Genomic DNA, 5,665 nt, shown 5'->3' on the forward strand with positions numbered 1-5,665 from the left:
ATTAATTCTATGATTATGACAATGTTCAAGAGTATGAATTCTAATGGCTTCCATTATGATGTTGCCAATAGTTCTAACATCACCTTTAGCACGCATAAGATCATGAATCTCAAAAAGACAATAAACAAATTCAGGATCACTGGGCTTCATCTTATGAAAATGGTTTTATGAAGGATTTTGTCAAGGTTCTTCAAAGATTAATTGGTATAGCGCATTTCTAAGTCCTTCCACAAAGTATAGGCGCACTCAAAGCTTTGCATATGAACAATCCTAAAATGATAAGATTAGCAGTTCTAAGATTACGAAGCATGTCAATTTCCTCTTCATGAGTGGGGTTCAAGGGATCAATAGGACGCACATATGGGGTATGAATATACTTGCTCAAGTTAAATTCATCAAAGATATCAAGCATTTCATCTCTCCAAGAATTGTAGTACTCTCCATAAAGAGTAGGCACTCTACATCTAAAACTCCCAAAAGTAGACACATCCAGCTTCCTCCAATGGTGATTAAACCAAGGCAATGGAGACCAAGGCTCTAATACCAATTGTAGGATCAAGAAGATAGAGTCTAGAGGGGATGAATAGAAACTTAACCAACCAAAGGTGCAGTTCTTAGTTTTTTTTTTGAAGTTTAGGCAGATTTTAGCACTAGTTAAGTTGCAACCAATACTTTATACACATCCATATCTAGAATAGAGCAACGGAAATAGTACAAAATGCAAGTGTGCAGAAAGTAAAGAGGGTAGAGATGGGAAGATCAAACGCAATGAAGACACGTGGTTTTTGGCGTGGTTCCGATAGGTGGTGCTACCATACATCCACGTTGATGGAGACTTCAACCCACGAAGGGTAACGGCTAAGCGGGTCCAAGTAGAGATCCACCCATGAAGGGTCCACGAAGAAGCAATCTTGTTTATTCCACCATGGCTTATGCCCACGAAGGACTAGCCTCACTTGGGGTAGATCTTCACGAAGTAGGCAACCTCCTTGCCCTTACAAACTCCTTGGTTCAACTCCACATGATCTTGGAGGCTCTCAAGTAACACCAAACTAGTCTAAGAGACACCACTCTCCAAAAGGTAATAGATGGTGTGCTGATGGTTAACTCTTTTCTCATGTGCTTCAAAAGATAGTCTCCTCAACACTCAATCACTTTCTCACAGATTTGGCTTGGGTAGGAGAAGGATTGGAGTGGAAAGCAACTTGGGGAGGCTAGAAATCAAGGTTCAAATAGTTGGATTGGAATGCCTTAATATCAACATGAGTAGGTGATTCTCTATTGGAATGCCTTAATCTCAACACATGAGTAGGTGATTCTCTCTCGAAAAATGAATAGTGGAAGTGTAGTTTCGTTCTAATGGCTCTCTTCGAGAGTGAGAGCGGGTGGAGGGATATATATAGCCTTCACCAAGAATCCAACCATTACAACCTTTTGACTCAACTAGGTGACACCAAAACAAAATCTCGGTGAGACCGACATATGTAAAAGATTCAAACGTTGGGATTTTTGGTGAGACCGAACGGATCAACTAGAAGGGAACGATGTGCGATGACCTAAGAAAGACCTCTTTTTGGTAATTCCGATCAAACCAACTCGGGTGATTTCGAAATAGGATGGAAGGGTTACAAAAACTTGGTCACTACACTTCGGTGAGACCGAATGTGTAGCGACCAAACCTCAAACGGCCAAGTCTCTGTGCTTTAGTGTCATCCCTGGATCGGTAATGGTGACACACACAGTACTCGAAGGATTTATAACAAAGTGGCAATCACACACTTATTACATCGAATGTCTCAAGAGAGAACTTAATATAATAAATATGGCTTAAGGCCATCTAATACGATAACAACGGAAGGCTTGGAAGATAAAGTGAGTCCATCAACTCCAACGGCATAGCTGAGTGCATGACAAACGACCTATCGCACCTTGCTCCTCATCTGAAAAGTCTGCAACATGATACGTTGCAGCCCGAAAATAGGTCAGCACATGAAATATGATGGCAATGTAACACAGAGAGTAATGAACAGATAAATGCTATCACTACATGCATATATGGCTGGTGGAGGCTGTATGGTTAATATGTTTTGCGAAAAGCCAATTTTTTCCTACAACAAAGGAATATATTTTATTTAACTATCATGGTAGTTGAACAATATTGAGAAGGTTCCTCCAACTCAATCCCAATTAAAAGTAGTTATCAACCCAACAGATTAATTTAGAGTGATGAGATCCATATGATAATCCACGAACCAGATACTCAAGATGTCCATAACCGGGGACACGGCTAACCATGATTAGTTTATACACTCTGCAGAGGTTTGTGCACTTTTGCCCACAAGACTCGATCTCCTCCGTTGGATTTCTCGTACTACAGGGTGTTTGAGAAACGGATGACCGAGACACAATCTTTCAGAAGCATTTGCTCTCTACTCCGGGCGGACCGGTACACCTACAATCCCCTACATCTGCTAATCCACCTCTTCAAGAACTCACGCAACTTACTAAACTATGCCAGAGCCCATAATGGCTTGTGGCTGCACACGGAAGTTTCTAGCATGAATAGTGTTATGATCCCTTTGAGCATGGGTGCCGGACCGTAGGATGATCACACGGGTACTCCGGGATATCCTAGGACAACACTGGATTCTGCAGGTGCCCACAAGCAATCCACCCAGATGTGTATTAAAGTTGCCACCTTAAGTTAAACCATTAATTAACAACTCACATCTGTTATGGATGCACCCAAACCCAATCCACGTCTACGAGCATAGCATGTCATATAAGCATAACGTAGAAGTAACTCCCAAGGGTTTGATAACAAAACAGGTAATAGGTTCTACCTCATTATCTACTTCCCAGACCAACATGTTAAGAGATCCTACTCATGCAATGTGTGAAGGCTGAAACTAATGCATAAAAACTAGGTGATAAAGGGGTATGATCAAAGTGTTACTTGCCTTGCTGACGATCTGCAAATCCTAAAGACTCGCAGTAGCACGCTTCGCACTCCGGGTGTTCTATCGCAAACAAACAATAGCATACATAAGCAATCAAGCAAGAATGCACGGGTAAATCTCAAATAAGAAGATCTAACCAGAAAGTTCAACTGAAGAACTCCGGTTTGCAAAAAGTATCAAATCAAACGAAGCAACGAAACTCAAACTGCGAAAGAAACAAGATTCGATTACTAATCTGGACCAAAGTCAAATTTTATAGTACCAAAATCTTGTTCAAGTTGGTTAAACAGAAAGAGGGCTTCGAGACGAAGATCCAGGCGCTTGAATCTCCTGATTTCGACTAACGAGCGAAAAGATAAACTAAAACTAAGATCAGGGCAGAAATCGCGGTAAAAAATAATCGCAAAAAACCCTGAAAAAAAAACTGACGAACAGGCTAATGAACGAACGTTCGCTGTTTGTGACTAACGGATGAACGACGTTCGTTAAAACGAACGTACGGACGGACGTCCGCAAAATAAATAAACCAAGAAAATTGGAAAAAACAATCTAATAAAAAAACTAGATCTAGGTTTACGAAAAACCAATCGGTTTTTCTAAAAAAACGACGGCTACCTCGTAGAACGGGACGGCGACGGCGGCGTACTCCGGCGGCGGCGGCGTTCGGCGGTGGGGCGGCGGCGGCGTCCGACGACGACGGCGCTGGCAGGTCTCGGCTAGGGTTCGGCGGATCTGGGCGGGGCTCGCGGCTCGGGCCTCGGCCTTTTAAGAGGCCGACCGGGTCGGTGTCCCAGGCGGACATGGCCCGGTAAGGCGGTTCATTAAAAAAAACAAATCTGACGCGCAGAAAAACGAAGAAAAGAAATACTAAACGGACTTCAAAAATCCTGAAATAAATTTTCCCCGTCCTCTAAAAATATGGCGGACAAGGTGAACGTTTATTTGGTCCTCTAATGCAATTTTGAAAAACACATATTTTTTCCAATTCAAATAAAATAGCGATAAAACCCCAAATAAAAATACAAATATTTTTCCTCCAACATTTCATTTATTTTGGAGAAGTCATATTATCTCCTCTCATATAATTTTAATATGAAATATTTTTGGGGAGAAAAAATAATTAAAACCAAAGTGATCCTTGTTTCAATATTTGATAAAACTCAAATATGAGAACGAGGGAAAATCCCCAACTATCTCCGAATGTCCTTGAGTTGCTTAGGATTTCGAGGATCACAAAACGAAATGCAATAAAATATGATATGCATGAATGACCTATGTATAACATTCCAAATTGAAAATTTGGGATGTTACAGAATGTCATCTCGGTGGAACCTAGTTTCTACGGTTTGGCTGTGGCTCTGTCTAGGTTCAACTCGATGGGCCCAGATGTGTATGAACGAGTTTGATAATTAGGGTTTGGACGGATTTGATTGTGGGAAAGTGGTTGAGGGTTTTGGAGCAATATCTTCAAGCACTTGAGCAACTAAGTCATGATCAAAACCTCATCCCCACTTAATAGTATTGGCTTTCCTATGGACTCAATGTAATCTTGGATCACTTAACCAAAAATGAAGAGTCTTAGAGCTTTATGTCAATATGTTTCCATAGCATTTTGAAGGGTCCACATCCACAAATCCTTGTCGTGCCAACATTGAACTTCTCCTGAGATATACTAGATGAAAATGTTAGTCCAACAACATGTATGTTGTCATGAATTACCAAAATCCCTGAGGGAGCAAATTCAACTTATCATTCTGTGGTGGAGGCATCAAGTCATCGTCTTCAGCTTCCTGGTGGTTGCGAACCATGTTGCTGTAAAAGAATAGTGACAATACTGTCAAACATGGACAACAATGGCAATTGCGTTGAAAAACTATCGAAGATGAGAATGCTGAAAATAAAATAATTGTGGTGTCAATTATTATGATCTTCATCCTCTGTGTTTCTATGTAGTAGCATGGCAAGTGATGTGATATGGTTTAGAGAAAGTTGCCATGATTTTGTGCAGTAGAATGGCTAATTTGGTTTAGGTTATGGTACATAGAGAGTTGGCATTTGTTTTATCCAGTAACATGGCAAGTAAAAAATTCAAAAAGTGAGTGGACATGCCACAAAAAATGGCAGTGATATGCCCAAGAAATGAGCTACTGAATGAAATGAACACTAAATGAAAATGCGGGTAATATGGCATGCCCAAGATAAGTAAATAGTAGGGGTTTATTTATTTTATTTTTATTTTTATTTGAAAGCAACATGGCAATTTTTTGAAAGTCATAGAAAAGTTGTCGTGTGTTTATGAAGTAGCATGGAAAAAATTGGGTGTGTCGTTAAGACAAAAGTTGCCATGATTTCCTTGAGTGCTGTGGCAAGAAGTGTTTGTTTCAGGTTGTGATAAAGAGAGAGTTGCCATATTTTTATTAAGTGACATGGCAACTGATGGGTTGCAGGTTAGAGGAACTTGTCATGTTCATACTAAGCAATATGGCAAATTGTATGATCCAGAGAGAGTTGCCACATTTTTATTAAGTGACATGGCAACTAATGGGTTGCAGGTTAGAGGAACTTGCCATGTTAATACTAAGCAATATGGCAAACTGTATGATCTAGAGAGAGTTGCCACATTTTTATTAAGTGACATGGCAACTGATGGGTTGCAGGTTAGAGGAACTTGCCATGTTCATACTAAGCAATATGGCAAACTGTAT

The 5,665-nt window shown here is 40.4% G+C and overlaps 1 long non-coding RNA gene across 3 annotated transcripts in view; it reads right to left on the bottom strand.

Annotated features, from left to right (window-relative positions):
- Positions 1–1,570: 1,570 nt before the first annotated feature.
- LOC123106783 (uncharacterized) overlaps positions 1,571–5,665 on the bottom strand; it is a 5,449-nt gene continuing 1,354 nt past the window's right edge. The window contains exons 2-3 of one of the 3 annotated variants that reach the window (XR_006451484.1): positions 4,524–4,772; positions 1,571–1,949 (exon numbers count right to left, since the gene is read on the bottom strand). This is a non-coding gene — a long non-coding RNA (uncharacterized lncRNA). Of the gene's footprint in view, positions 1,950–2,963; positions 3,021–3,575; positions 4,773–5,665 lie in introns of those variants that run through there. The other 2 variants (XR_006451482.1, XR_006451483.1) reach the window with 2 other exon arrangements.

The sequence above is a fragment of the Triticum aestivum genome, chromosome 5A, assembly GCF_018294505.1.
Source record: "Triticum aestivum cultivar Chinese Spring chromosome 5A, IWGSC CS RefSeq v2.1, whole genome shotgun sequence".
NCBI lineage: Eukaryota > Viridiplantae > Streptophyta > Magnoliopsida > Poales > Poaceae > Triticum > Triticum aestivum.